Source organism: Cynocephalus volans, chromosome 10, assembly GCF_027409185.1.
Source record: "Cynocephalus volans isolate mCynVol1 chromosome 10, mCynVol1.pri, whole genome shotgun sequence".
In the NCBI taxonomy this organism is placed as follows: domain Eukaryota; kingdom Metazoa; phylum Chordata; class Mammalia; order Dermoptera; family Cynocephalidae; genus Cynocephalus; species Cynocephalus volans.
The window spans coordinates 101,996,098-102,011,540 of NC_084469.1; the positions used below are offsets into that span (position 1 = coordinate 101,996,098).

Here is a 15,443-nt window from a genome sequence, read left to right on the forward strand (position 1 = left end):
CCAGACTAAATCAGAGCGGAGGGGCCCTAGGGTAAAATTACTCAGGCACATAGCACCTGCTCAAGAATTTTCTGCAAGCTTAGCTGCTGAAACGGCCTGCTATAACCCTAAGACCAGATTACCCTAGTAGCTGGGGGTTTTTTTGTTTTGTTGTTGTTTTCAGGTGGCCAGTACAGGGATCTGAACCCTTCCTTGATCTTGGTGCTACAAGGCAGTGCTCTAACCAACTGAGCCAACCAGCCATACCCTAGTAGCTGCTAAAACGACCTGCCATAACCCTAAGACTAGTTTTACCTACTTCAGTCACTCACCAACCAGAGCTTGCCAGCTCCCCACAACTACACTAGTGCTAATGAGCTTTCTTTCAAAGCAGTATGTAGCATTTTTCTTTCTAATAAAACTCCCAAACCTTTCTTTGTTCTTCGGAAATATCGTAGTCCACACTGGTCTGTATGTCCGAATTGCAATTCTGTTCTCCCAAATAAAACGCCAGATTCGGCTCTATATTACTTACTTTGACAGGAGCTGGTGGGATGATATTCTGGTTAAACCAAATTAATACAGTTCTTGCTAAAACTGGATTTTACAAGGATGTGCGCAGATAGGCCTAAGAGAAGGTTCAGGAGCCTGACTAGTTTGGTCAAGCAAAGAATCTTTGTCACTAATACGTGACGACAGGTTCAGGATTCCAACCAAAACCTAGAGGAGTCCCCATAGTCTTATCTTGGTGCTAATTTTTGAACACCTACCAAGGAGCAGGAGCACTCGAGTCTCTGCGTGTGAAATGACCAAAAATCAAGTCCTTGCACTCCGGGACAAACCAAACCGCGTCTTCGCCGGAGGTAAACAGCGTATCTACTGGGATCGGAGCTGGAAGAAGCAGCAACCGCAGCTCTTCCCTTCTCTCTTCTCCCTTCCAGGCCCCGCCCCTTCCGCGTGCGTGCGCGGCTCTCTGCGTCTGCGCGTGCGCGTACTGGCGGCCATTGTGACTGCGCACTCCCCTCGGTGTGTGAGGTAAATTTTCGGTTCTTGGCGTCAGGCCCTGCCAGGGTACGGCCTTGGCGTGGGGGACGTCCGAAGGGGAGGCGCGAAGTGAAATGCCGCCGGCGCCTTTCGCGTTCTAGGCGGCTCCACCTCTCGGGGGCGTTCCCGAGGCGCGGCCTCTCTTCAGAGAGCCCCGGCCAGCTCCGCCCTCTGGGGTTGAGGAGGCCGCTCCCGGCCTCGGTCCCGGGAGGAGGCGGATCGGCGCGGCCTTTCCTTCCGCTGGGCACCCCTTTTCAAAAGCCTCCAAAGCAACCTTTTGCCCTTTTTCCAGAAGAAAAAGCGTCTCCGCCGTCCGGGTCACGGTGACAGACTCTGATCCCGGCGTCTTCCTGTCCTCACCAACCTGGCAATTCTGTGGTGTCCCGGTGAGCGCTTGGTGGAATTGTTCTGACTGTGGGTGTCTGTTCTTGAAGTTTGATAAGTTATATTCAGGTAGAAAGGTAAACCTTCATAGTCTGTTAGGGAGCACGTGAATCTGATATAATTAAATGCATGAGTGAATGAATGCATATAAATACAAAACTTAGCACAAGGAGAAGCAGGATTTCTCAGCTCTCTGCTCAGGTCAGCATCTCAGTCTCACCTCAGAGCCCTGTAAATCCCCCAGAGCTTAAAAATGGGTTAGTCTTAGGAAGACGATGCAGGCTTATTTCTGTAAGTAGAAGTTGGAGTTGAATTGACCATAAGGAAGATCAGTTTTGACGAGTTTTTTCCAAGATATTCGTTTTTAAGTTCTTTTTTTTAATTTAATTTTTATTGAATCAAAATTGATTATACATATTTTGGGGGTTCAACACTGAGATATGTTGATCAAATCAATATTACTAGCATATATATTGTTACAAGTCGTAATTATTCTTTATGCCCCTTGTCCAATCCCTCCCCATCCTCTTTTCCCTCCCCCCTCTGATTACCCTAGATTTCTTCACTCCTTCTGAAAGAATAATGGTCACTCTGTTCATTTGTTGCCTAGATGATCTGTCCAGTGCTGAGAGGCATGATCAGGTCCCCCAATGCAATCATAGAGCAGATGCCTCTTCTATGGGCTCTGTGGGGGAAGACATCCTCCTCCTTTCTTCATCTCTGCTGGTGACTCTCCCTGTGTCAATGCACTCCTCCAGTGGCTGACAGACCATCTGCATGGTGGTTGTGGCGTCTAGCCACTTTCGCAGCAGCCATGGATATCGTGGTGGCTATGGTGGGCCACCCACGTGGCGGAGATGATTTTGGCATGCTCCTTGGTGCTAGCAGTGTGCCTGGTTGTGGAGAGTGTCCAGTCCCCGGATCCATACCCCGAGTGCCTGGGTGGGCCCCGAGGCACTGGTGTGGTGAGCCTGGTTGTGGGGGGGGGTCCAGTCCCCTTATCCATGCCCCGGGTCTCTGGGCAGGCCCCAAAGTGCTGGTGCAGTGTGCTTGGTTGCAGAAAGGGGGTCAGGTCCCCTTCTCCATGTCTCGGGCCCCTGGGTGGGGCCCTGAGGCGCTGTCACAGTGTGCCTGGGTCTGGGAAGAGGGCCCGGTCCCCAGCTGCGGTCCCTGGGGGGACCCGAGGCTTTGGTGGTGTGCCTGGATGTGGGAGTGGGGTCTGGTCCCAGCTCTAATCCTCACGTTCCTGGGCCGGGCCCCGAGGTGCTGCTCCTGTGAGTGGTTGTGGGTGGGGGTCCTGCCCCTGGCTCCATGCCTCATGTCCCATGGTGGGCCCCAACGCATTGCTGGCGTGCTTGAGCCAGAACCAACTTTTTGTCCTATGCTTACTTCTAACATGTAGGAACTTTCTGTGGGAACCAGTACTTGAGCTGTGTGGTTGAGTAATTTGCTGCTTTGCTACTATTTCCCTAGGGAAGGCTTTTTGTACAGCACAGGGTTTAATGGTTGACCTTATAGGTACTTCCAGCACTCCAAGTACTCGATGCACATGGGTTGTATAGAAACTCCGATCTGGGCCTGAGTTTTTTCATCAAATTGCACCCCATGCAATTCTGCATTCCCGACCAATCTCCTCTGAGTGGTCCTGTGCTAATTGGGGGGCAGATCATCTGTCCTTGCTGTGTCCCAGTTTTCTCCCGGTTTGTCCTGTCTCCCCCACCGCCCGTGCCCAAACACTTCCCATGTGATGGGCTGTGCGTCCGTCCCTTGCGATGACTTACCCGCTTCTGAATGGCTCCCCTTTTTCAGCTGTTCTGGCTCCTCGCTCCTGCATGGGTCCATGGGAACCCTATTAGTGGTCTTGCTGTCCTGGGGACCACCAAAGTCCTCTTCTCCCCTTCCGCCTCCAAGTAACTCCATCTAAAGGGCACAGCAGCAGCTTCTGCTGGCTCCTGCTCCATGTTCTCCAGCATTTAAGCGGCCACAGTCCAAAACACTGACAGCAGTTTTTTCTTTCTCTCATCGTGGTTTCTCCTGCCTTCATGAGTTCCCTAGCTCTCTCCTCCTCTTCCACTGAGCTCCAACGGCCCCAGCTTGGCTGATGTTACATTTTTATAGTTGTAAATTCATTGATTTGTGGGAGAGAGTGACGCTGGGGACCGTCTATTCTGCCATCTTGACCGGAAGACCCATTAAATTCTTTTCTAAAGAAATTCTGTAGCTTCAGTAAAACAAACCTCTATTAACCCTTAACCTAAATTCACTTAATTGTTAAGATTTGTTTCATTTGCTTTTCTGTATATAGATACTTTGCTGTGATGAACCGTTTAAATTGCAGGCATTCATTTCACGTTTAGTCTCAATTGTGTACCTTCTAAGAATGAGAATCTTCTACCAAACAGAAAACGAAACTTCATTGTTCTCCCAAGAAAATTAAATTTTCCCAGTTGTACAAAAGTATCTATTATAGTTGTCAGTGTTTTTGGAACTATGATCCAGACAAGATTTGCACATTGCATTTTGTTTTTAGATCTTTATGTTAATGTTTAACCTAGAATATTTGCCTGAATTTTTTTTTAAATACAACTTTGACTTTTGAAGATTCCAGGAGCATTAACTTGTAAAATGTTTGCATTCTGATGCGACATTGTTTTTGCATGATTTTAACTTATCTATGTCCTGTATTTCTTGTAAAGTAGACTTGGAGCAGTACTGTCTAATACAAATATAATGCAAAACACAGATGTGATTTTTTAAAAATTTTGTAGCCAAGTTAGAAAATTTTAAATGTATATGTGAAATTATTTTTAATGTATCTGGTTTAACCCAGCACATTCAGTTATCACTATAAATTATTAATGAAATTAATGACTACTGTAGTCAATATAAAATTATTGAGACATTTTACATTTCTTTTCTTTAGTACTAAATCTTTGGAATCCAGTGGGTATTATACATTTACAGCACATCTCAATGAGGATCCTAATTTTCATTGGAAATTCTTGATACTTGTTGTTAAAAGTAGATTTACAAACCCAGGTTGTTCCAAACATACTTTAAAGTTTTTCAATAACTGAATCAATTTTATTTTTAAACTTAAAAGTAAGTTAAGAATTCATTTGCACAGTTGCACTAACCACATTTCATGTTCTCAATAGTCAGATAGAGCCAGTAGGTACTGAGTTAGACTGAGCAGGTCTAAGAGACTTGAAAATTTCCTAGGCCATGTTGTGTACTTTATATTCTATCTCATCAGGAGGCATATAAGGCAGATTGTCCCATTGTTTATTAGTGATGCTAAGCATTTGGTCAAGGTACTGATACCTGTATAGTTACCTTTTTCTTATAGTCATCTGTGGGTGATACTTTGTTAAGAGGAATAATCTGTTCCTCAACAGCCTTTCACCTAATGGTTTTAGCATCACTTGTTGATTTTTGCCTGTACCCATTTTTACATTGGTAGTTTACAAAATAGAATTTTTTTTCTTTTTTTTTTACTAAATCTGTTTTTCCTTCTCCATTCTTTAGTTGGCAGTCATCTTTGAAGAGAAGTTATGTTTCATTCCCCACCTCCCCTGCTGTCTGTATTTTTTCTTTTTGGAGAGTATCACAACTTTTTTTTTTTTTTTCTCATTCACTGTATCATAGTCAACTGCTGTCATTTGTTTTGATGCTCAAAGTTTCCCAAATTTGGCCAAAAGTGGTTGTTTTAACTTGGTTCCTGTGTCCCTTTCACACAACCTATTAGTTTTTAAGTATAAAATAATCCCCAGTTCACATTGTACTTTCCTGTTACAGACTTGGAATCTATGATTTCTCCAAAAAAGCCTGGTTCCTTTTAGACACCAATGTCTGTGTGATGCATGGGTTCAGTGCTACTGTGGTATAGTTGTGTCTAGGTCTTTCACTGGACATCTAGAATATATATTTTCTTACATCCCAAATTCATACTCATATTCCCAGAACAAATTTAATATTATAAGATGTTCTTGCTTTCTCCTATTTTATATTTGTATTTCTTTTCTCTTATGATAAAAAGTTTGGTCCCTAATAGCATTAATATATTATTTGTTTTATCCTACAGTATGTGTACAGTAGTTTCAAAAATTATAATTCCAGTATTACTACCAACTGTAATCTTATTCAGTAATGTATTGATTTTCTTTTCATTTCCTTTTGTCTTTATTAAGGATATAGAGTTCAGAGCACTGTGTTCAAATGTTTCCTTGAACTTAGTCTTTTCTTTTTGCGTGGTCATGTTATCAATTTAATATGCTATTATGCTTGTTTACATTTAAATTTTCTGTTTACATTTAAGGTTTGCCTCCTTTTCAAATTAATTTATTTTTTAATATCTAAAAGCTTTACATGGTTGTCTCTTCACTCTGTTGATTGTTTCTTTTATAGATCAGAAGCTTTTAGTTTGATGTAGTATCACTTGATTATTTTTTATTTTGTTGCTTGTGCTTTTGGGGCCCTATCCAAAAACTTATTGCCTAAACCAGTGTCAAGAAGGTTTTTCCCTTTGTTTTCTTCTAGCTGTTTTACAGTTTTAGGTCTTATGTTTAAGTTGTTAATCTATATGGAGTTTATTTTTGTGTATGGTGTAAGATAAAAATCCAATTTCATTTTTTTACATGTGGATATCCAGTTTTTTCAGTACCATTTATTGAAGAGACTATCCTTTCCCCATTGTGCATTCTTGGCACCCTTGGAAGATCATTTGAACACAACTGTGTAAGTTTATTTCTAGGCTTTCTATTCTGTTACGTTGGTATATGTCAGTTTTTATGCCAGTACCACACTGTTTTGATTACGATAGCTTTGTAATATATTTTGAAATAAGCCAGTGTGATGCCTCCCGCTTTTTGCCTCTTGTTCAAGATTGCTTTGGCTATTTGGGATCTTTTGTTGGTTCATATGACTTTTAGGATTTTTTGGTCTATTACTTTGAAAAATACCCTTTGAACTTTGAAAGGTATTGCACTGAATCTATAGATCCCCTTGGGTACTATGGACATTTTAACAATATTAATTTCTCTAATCTATGAACACAGAATATCATCCCATTTATTTCTGTCTTCAATTTATTTCGTTGATGTATTATACTTTTCAGTGTGCCAGTCTTTCACCTCCTTTGTTAAATTTATCTCTAAGTATTTTATTACTTTTAATGCTATTCAAATTGGATTGTGGTTCTTAATTTCTTTATCAGATAACTCATTGTTAGTTAAATAAACCAAACTGATTTTTACATGTTGATTTTTTATCCTGCAACTTTAATAAATTTATTAGTTCTAACAGGGTTTTTTTGGTAGAGTCTTCAGAGTTTTCTATATACATAAGATCGTGTTATTTGCAGGAACAATTTAACAATTTCTTTTCCAATTTGGATGCCTTTTATTTCTTTGTTTTGCCTATTTTCTCTGGCTAGGACTTACAGTGCTATGTTGTGTTGCTTGCTGTTGCTTTGCCCCCCACGGATTTGTCAGCCGACTTCCCCTGGGTGACGGAGACGCAAAGGATTACTCAAAGCCCATCTCTTCTAAGCAGTGAGAGGCCCCAACGTGGTTAAAGTCCCACGGGAACCCTCAAGCAAGAGGGATCTCTTCCTTCAGAAATTAATGCTGAATTGAGGTTCTCTTCCTGCATTTATTTTCCAGACAAGGAAGTTACAGGAAGAGAACAAAGGTGGTGTTATAGTTTAACAATATAGGCTGGTAACTTTCTTTTTTTTTTTTTTTTAAATTTTATTTTGTCAATATACATTATGGCTGATTATTGCTCCCCATCACCAAAACCTCCCTCCATCCTCCCCCCCCCCAACAATGTCCTTTCTGTTTGCTTGTCGTATCAACTTCAAGTAATTGTGGTTGTTATATCTTCTTCCCCCCCCGGTTGTTTTTTTTTTTTTTTTTTTTTTTTTGTGTGTGTGTGTGTGTGTGTGTGTGTGTGAATTTATATATTAATTTTTAGCTCCCACCAATAAGTGAGAACATGTGGTATTTCTCTTTCTGTGCCTGACTTGTTTCACTTAATATAATTCTCTCAAGGTCCATCCATGTTGTTGCAAATGGCAGTATTTCATTCGTTTTTATAGCTGAGTAGTATTCCATTGTGTAGATGTACCACATTTTCTGTATCCACTCATCGGATGATGGACATTTGGGCTGGTTCCAACTCTTGGCTATTGTAAAGAGTGCTGCGATGAACATTGAGGAACAGGTATACCTTCGACTTGATGATTTCCATTCTTCTGGGTCTATTCCCAACAGTGGGATAGCTGGGTCGTATGGTAGATCTATCTGCAATTGTTTGAGGAACCTCCATACCGTTTTCCATAGAGGCTGCACAGTTTTGCAGTCCCACCAACAATGTATGAGAGTTCCTTTTTTCTCCGCAACCTTGCCAGCATTTATTGTTCAGAGTCTTTTGGATTTTAGCCATCCTAACTGGGGTGAGATGGTATCTAGTGTGGTTTTGATTTGCATTTCCCGGATGCTGAGTGATGTTGAGCATTTTTTCATATGTCTGTTGGCCATTTGTATGTCTTCCTTAGAGAAATCCCTACTTAGCTCTTTTGCCCATTTTTTAATTGGGTTGCTTGTTTTTTTCTTGTAAAGTTGTTTGAGTTCCTTATATATTCTGGATATTAATCCTTTGTCAGATGTATATTTTGCAAATATTTTCTCCCACTCTGTTGGTTGTCTTTTAACTCTATTAATTGTTTCTTTCACTGTGCAGAAGCTTTTTAGTTTGATATAATCCCTTTATTTGTTTCTTTATTTTTCCTTTTGGTTGCCCGTGCTTTTGAGGTCGTATTCATGAAGTCTGTGTCCAGTCCTATTTCCTGAAGTGTTTCTCCTATGTTTTCTTTAAGAAGTTTTATTGTTTCAGAGTGTATATTTAAATCCTTAATCCATTTTGAGTTGATTTTAGTATATGGTGAGAGGTATAGATCTAGTTTCATTCTCCTGCATATGGATATCCAGTTATCCCAGCACCATTTGCTGAAGAGGCAGTCCCTCCCCCAGTGAATAGGCTTGGTGCCTTTGTCAAAGATCAGATGGAAGTAAGTGTGTGGGTTGATTTCTGGATTCTCTATTCTATTCCATTGGTCAGTGTGTCTGTTTTTATGTCAGTACCATACTGTTTTGGTTATTATAGCTTTGTTGTATAGCTTAAAGTCAGGTAGTGTTATGCCTCCAGCTTTATTTTTTTGGCTCAGCATTGCTTTGGCTATGCGTGGTCTTTTATTATTCCATATAAATGTCTGGATATTTTTTTCCATTTCTGAGAAAAATGTCTTTTGAATTTTGAATTTTGATGAGGATTGCATTGAATTTGTATATCACTTTGGGTAGTATGGACACTTTCACTATGTTGATTTTTCCAATCCAAGAGCATGGGATATCTTTCCATCTTTTTATATCCTCTCTAATTTCTCTCAGCAGTGGTTTGTAGTTCTCATTATAGAGATTTTTCACCTCCTTGGTTAACTCAATTCCTAAGTATTTTATTTTTTTGGTGGCTATTGTAAATGGGCAGGCTTTCTTGATTTCTCGTTCTGCATGTTCACTGCTGCAGAAAAGAAATGCTACTGATTTTTGTGTGTTGATTTTGTATCCTGCTACTGTGCTGAAATCATTTATCAATTCCAAGAGTTTTTTTTTAGAGGTTTTAGGCTGTTCGATATATAGGATCATGTCATCTGCAAACAGGGACAGTTTGACTTCATCTTTTCCAATCTGGATGCCCTTTATTTCCTTTTCTTCTCTGATTGCTCTGGCTAGTACTTCCAACACTATGTTGAATAGGAGTGGTGAGAGTGGGCATCCTTAAGAACAGTTCCTGTTCTTAAAGGAAAAGCTTTCAGCTTTTCCCCATTCAGGATGATATTGGCAGTGGGTTTGTCATATATGGCTTTAATTATGTTGAGATACTTTCCGTCTATACCTAACTTATAGAGGGTCTTTGTCATGAATGAGTGCTGAATTTTATCAAATGATTTTTCAGCATCTATAGAGATGATCATATGGTCCTTGTGTTTGAGTTTATTAATATGGTGTATCACATTTATTGATTTGCGTATGTTGAACCAACCTTGCATCCCTGGGATGAATCCCACTTGATCGTGATGAATAATTTTACGTATGTGTTGCTGTATTCTGTTTGCTAGTATTTTAGTGAGGATTTTTGCATCTATATTCATCAAGGATATCGGCCTGTAGTTTTCTTTTTTGGTTATATCTTTACCTGGTTTTGGTATCAGGATGATGTTTGCTTCATAGAAAGAGTTTGGGAGATTTGCGTCCATTTCAATCTTTTGGAATAGTTTGTAAAGAATCGGTGTCAATTCCTCTTTGAATGTTTGGTAAAATTCTGCTGTGAAGGCATCTGGTCCTGGGCTTTTCTTTGTTGGGAGCCTTCTGATAACAGCTTCAATCTCCTTTATTGTTATTGGTCTGTTCAAATTTTCTACGTCTTCACGGTTCAGTTTTGGGAGCTTGTGTGTGTCCAGAAATTTATCCATTTCCTCCAGATTTTCAAATTTGTTGGCATATAGTTGTTTGTAGTAGTCTCGAATGATTCCTTGTATTTCAGATGAATCAGTTGTAATATCGCCTTTTTCATTTCTAATTTTTGTTATTTGAATCTTCTCTCTTCTTTTCTTTTGTTAGCCATGCTAATGGTTTGTCAATTTTATTTATCTTTTCAAAAAACCAACTTTTTGATTCATTGATCTTCTGTATTGTTTTTTGGGTTTCAATTTCATTCAGTTCTGCTCTGTCTTAATGATTTCTTTCCGTCTGCTAACTTTAGGTTTGGATTGTTCTTATTTTTCTAGTTCTTTAATGTGAAGTGTTAGGTTGTTCACTTGCCATCTTTCCATTCTTCTGAGGTGAGCATTTAATGCTATAAATTTCCCCCTTAATACTGCTTTTGCAGTATCCCACGGGTTTTGGTATGATGTATCATTATTTTCATTATTTTCAATAAATTTTTTGATTTCCTGCTTGATTTCTTCTTGGACCCATATGTCATTAAGTAGTATGCTGCTTAATTTCCGTGTGTTTGTATAGTTTCCAGAGTTTCGTTTGTTATTAATTTCTAGTTTTAATCCATTGTGGTCTGAGAAAATACATGGGATAATTCCAAAGTTTTTGAATTTATTGAGACTTGATTTGTGACCTAATATGTGATGTATCCTGGAGAATGATCCATGTGCTGATGAGAAGAATGAATATTCTTAGGTTGTTGCATGGAATGTTCTGTAGATATCTGCCAATTCCAATTGGTCTAGAGTCTTGTTTAGATCTTGTGTTTCTCTACTGATTCTTTGCCTAGATGATCTGTCTAATATTGACAGTGGGGTGTTCAGGTCCCCTGCTATTATGGTATTAGTGTCTATTTCCTTCTTTACGTCTAATAGAGTTTGTTTTATAAATCTGGCTACTCCAACATTGGGTGCGTACATATTTATGATTGTTATGTCTTCTTGATGGATCAGTCCTTTTATCATTAAGTAGTGTCCCTCATTGTCTCTTTTTATGGTTTTTAGTTTAAAGTCTATTTTGTCAGATATAAGAATAGCTACTCCAGCTCGTTTTTCTTTTCTGTTTGCATGGTAAATCTTTTTCCATCCTTTCACTCTTAGTCTATGTGAATCTTTATGGGTGAGGTGGGTCTCTTGTAGGCAGCATATAGTTGGGTCCTCCTTTTGAATCCAGTCAGCCAGTCTGTGTCTTTTGATTGTGGAATTTAAGCCTTTTACATTAAGAGTTGTTATTGAAAGGCGTTGATTTATTCCTAGCATTTTATTGGTTGTTTGCTTGTCTTAGGTGTCTTTTGTTCTTTGCTTTTTGATTTACTGTTTGTTTTCTGTGTTTGTTGGTTCCTTAGGTTGTAGATAATGTTTTTGTTTATTTTCTCTTCATGAATGCCATTTTTATTATACTAGTGGGTTTTGATTTTTCTTGGGTTTTTATGGCAGTGGTAGTTATTTTTCAGGAACCAAACCCAGTACTCCCTTGAGGATTTCTTGTAATGGTGGTCGTGTGGTAGTGAACTCCTGAAGTTTTTGTTTGTCTGAGAAATATACTATTTGCCCTTCATTTCAGAAGGGTAGCCTTGTAGGGTAGAGTATTCTTGGCTGGCAATCTTTGTCTTTTAGTATTTTGAATATATCATCCCATTCCTTTCTAGCTTTTAGGGTTTGTGATGAAAAGTCTGATGTTAGCCTGATTGGGGCTCCCTTATAGGTGATTTGACGCTTCTCTCTTGCAGCTTTTAAGATTCTCTCTTTGTCTCTGAGTTTTGTCAATTTGACTATAACATGTCTTGGAGAGGGCCTTTTTGGGTTGAATACATTTGGAGATCGTTGTGCTTCCTAGATCTGAAGATCTGTGATTTTTCCTATACCTGGGAAGTTTTCTGCCACTATTTTGTTGAATATGTTTTCAATGCAGTCTCTGTTTTCCTCCCCTTATGGAATACCCATGACTCGGATATTTGAGCGCTTAACGTTGTCTGATATCTCTCAAATTTTCTTCAATGTCTTTGATTCTTTTTTTTTTTTTTTTTTTTGTCTGCTTGTGTTATTTCAAACAGCCCATCTTCAAGTTCAGAGGTTCTCTCTTCAACTTCGAGAAGCCTGCTGGTTAAACTCTCCGTTGTGTTTTTTATTTCGCTGAATAACTTCTTCAGTTCAGCAAGTTCTGCTACATTTTTTTTCAGGACATTGATTTCCTTGTACATTTCCTCTTTCAGGTCCTGTATACTTTTCCTTGTTTCATCATGATGTCTAGCTGAGTTTTCTTGTATCTCATTCAGTTTCCTTAGAATTATCACTCGAAATTCCTTGTCAGTCATTTCAAGGGCTTCTTGTTCTATAGGATCTAGAGTTTGAGATTTATTAACTTTTGGTGGTGTACTTTCTTGAATTTGTATTTCTGGTATCTTTTTTTTGATGTTTATTCATTGTGGCAGGTGGTTTCACAGTCCACCTGTTTGAGACTATTGACTAACTAAGATGTTGCTGTGGTTGCCAGTTTGGTATGGCTACCTCCGTAACTGCTCAGTTGGCCTCTAGTGCCTTGTGTGTGTGGTTGCCTTGGGTCTTGGGCTTCTCTGGGGAGCCACCTCTCTGGTCAGCTTGGACTCTGCTGGGCTGCTGGATCACGGGGCAGTACTGCAGGGTGTGTGGTCTCTGCTGAGCTTCCACTTCCCATGCAGGACTTCTCCCTGTTCTGTGCGCTCTGGCCCAGGCTGTTGGATCACGCAGTGGCGACCTCACAAGGTGTGTGGTTTCTGTCAAGTCTCCGCCTCCCTAGCCAGACGTCTTCCCACTCTGTGCGCACTGGTCTGGGCTGTGACGTGTCTTCTGCAGCCCTCGTCTGTCAGCTGGGCCTTCAAGACTGTGCTCGGCACTGCCTCACCCAGGAAGTCTACCAGGTTTCTGCTAGGTGCAGACGACCAGTCACTCTGGGTGCCTTTGTAGCACAGTGTAGCTCTTTCTCGGGACTTATCACCTTCCTCCTGGTATCACGATTATTTGTGTACTTGTCTTATCTCCCACACCAGAGCATGATCTCCTTGGGGGAGGAACTTGCAGCACACAGTTCACCTGTGAATCCCCCCGGTGCGGACCGAGTCCGGTGCCCGCCCGCAGTCAGCTCTCCGGCAGGTTCAAGCGAACTCAGGGATGCTCCGACCACACTATTGTAACCAGAAATCGGTTAGGCGTTTTTCCAAACTGGTGGCCACAGAGATGATATCTGCCTCCCAGTAACAGGAAGTTTACCGGGGGCGCAGCCCAGGGTGCGGTGGAGTGACAGTCGGCCCAGCCCGTACTTCCTTGCCCTCCTGACGCTGGCCAGGGACGCCCCATGGCACCAGCCCCGCCAGAGAACTGCAGAGGGAGTGGGAAGGGAGGCCAGCCCGTGGGCCCTGGGAAGCCCCGCACCGAGGCAAGCAAGTGGGAAGGCTCAGTGAGGAGCTGAGCCCGGCGAGAAGGACAGGCTTGGCCAAGCCGGGCCAGAGCCGCCACCACCTGAGAAAATGGAGGCAGCCCCGGGGCCGGTAAGTGGCCCAGTGGGGCAGGAAGAAGCCAGGTGGGCATCCATCCCCCAAGCAGGGCCGGGCCAGGGGTCACTCACAGGGCTGTGCCAGGTCGGGCGGCTCCCTCTCTGCCTCTGCATCGTCACCATCCCCGTTCTCGGCTGCCGCCACCTTGGGCTGCTCACTCGGTCCCTCGGCGTGGCTCGGGCGCTCCCAAGAATCTTCTTTTATGCCGGCCTGAATAGGCCAGCTGGCCGCCTTCAGCGTGGCCCCGGCCTCTGGGATCCTGGCAGCATCAACAGCAGCCCCAGCGCTGTGTTCCCTGTTTAGAGACTCGCTTTTGCAGCTAAGAATCAGTTCTTTTCCTGCTCCACACTTCAAAGCTGTTGCCTGTAAATGAGGCAGCCTCTCCTGCCAAGGGCAAAGTGGCGGTCAGCCCCCACGACCTGTCACCAGCAGCGGTCCTCCCTTAAGAGATGGCAAGAGGAAGGTCCACAAGTTTACCGGCTGCCTGAGGCCCAGTGGCCGCCTTTTCCACCTCAGCTACTCTGCGCCAACTGCCGCAGCCACCGCCATCTTGGGCAGCTCCAGGGTGGAGTCCATCACCTGACAGAAATGGGACGTGAGGGCAATTTCCGGTCGAGCAACAAACTACAGAATTTCCTCCTAGAAATCTGAAAAACCGGCTTTCAGCTTGGGCCACTGGAAGGAAGAAGAGGGCTGGTATCTTTCAGTGAAACAACCAGATGACATTCCAATAATGCTATCAACAAAAGCTTTGATCTTAACAAACATTCCTTCTTATAGCAATTTCTCAGTATCTTTACATAACAGTCACTAACTAGTCTGTCTCTGAGCCAGCAACCTGCTGTGCAACAATTCTTTATCTCACACCAGAGACTCATGGCCTGAGGAAAATTTCCTGTCCTTGCAAGTTCAATATTTGAAACTGCAAGACTTTGGAAAACCAAGCCCTGTGTGGTACATTTGCTTTATAGTATATTCCACAATATTGAATAGAAGTGGCAAGGGTGGGCACCCTTGTCTTGTTATTGATCTTAAAGTAAAAACTTTCACTTTTAAACCAGAGTATGTTAGCTGTGGGCTTGTCATATATGGCCATTATTATGCTGAGGTACATTCCTCCTATGCCTAACTTGTTTAGAGTTTTTATCATGAAAGCTGTTGAATCTGTCAGATGCTTTTTCTGAACTTATTGAGGTAATCCTAAGATTTTCGTCCATTATTCTGTTACTGTGGTGTAACATATTTACAGATCTATGTATGCTGAACCATCTTTACACCCTATGGATAAATCCCACTTGAACTATGGATCATGGCTTATGATCCTTTTAATGTGCTGTTGAATTTGGCTTGCTAATATTTTTTGGATCATTTTTACATCTGTGTCCATCAGAAATATTTGTCATTTTCTTTTCTTGTGGTGTCTTTGGCTTTGATATCAGGATAATGCTGGCCTCATAAAATGAATTTGGAAGTGTTCCTATCTCTTCAGTTTTTTGGAAGAGTTAGAGAAGGATTGCTGTTAATTATTCTTAAAATGTTTGGTAGAATGTACCAGTGAAAAGCCATCTGGTCCTGGACTTTTCTTTGTTGGGGAAGGAGAGTTGATTACTGAGTCAGTCTCTTTACTTGTAATGATGGTTAATTTTAGGTGTCATCTTGACTGGACTGAGAGATGCCTAGGTGGCTGGTGAAGCATTGTTTCCGGGCATGTCTGTGAGGGTGTTTTCAGAGGAGATTGGTGTGTAAGTTCGTCAGCTGAGTGGGAAATATCCACCCACGTGTGGGCAGGCATCATCTAATTGGCTTGGGGCTCAGATGGAACAAAAAGGTATAATACCTAATTCTCTCTCTCTCCACTCCTCATTTTGCTCCCCCTGCCCCTCTCTTACAGAGAGGGACACCCTTCTTCTGTCCATGAACATCAGAACTCCAGGTTCTTTGGCCTTCGG

At 41.7% G+C, this 15,443-nt stretch overlaps 1 protein-coding gene across 1 annotated transcript in view; it reads left to right on the top strand.

The window, feature by feature from the left end:
- Positions 1-1,144: 1,144 nt before the first annotated feature.
- LOC134387219 (zinc finger protein 177-like) overlaps positions 1,145-15,443 on the top strand; it is a 60,160-nt gene continuing 45,861 nt past the window's right edge. The window contains exon 1 of the mRNA XM_063109624.1: positions 1,145-1,409. The gene's annotated coding sequence lies outside the window, so the exon portion shown is untranslated. The remainder of the gene's footprint in view (positions 1,410-15,443) is intronic.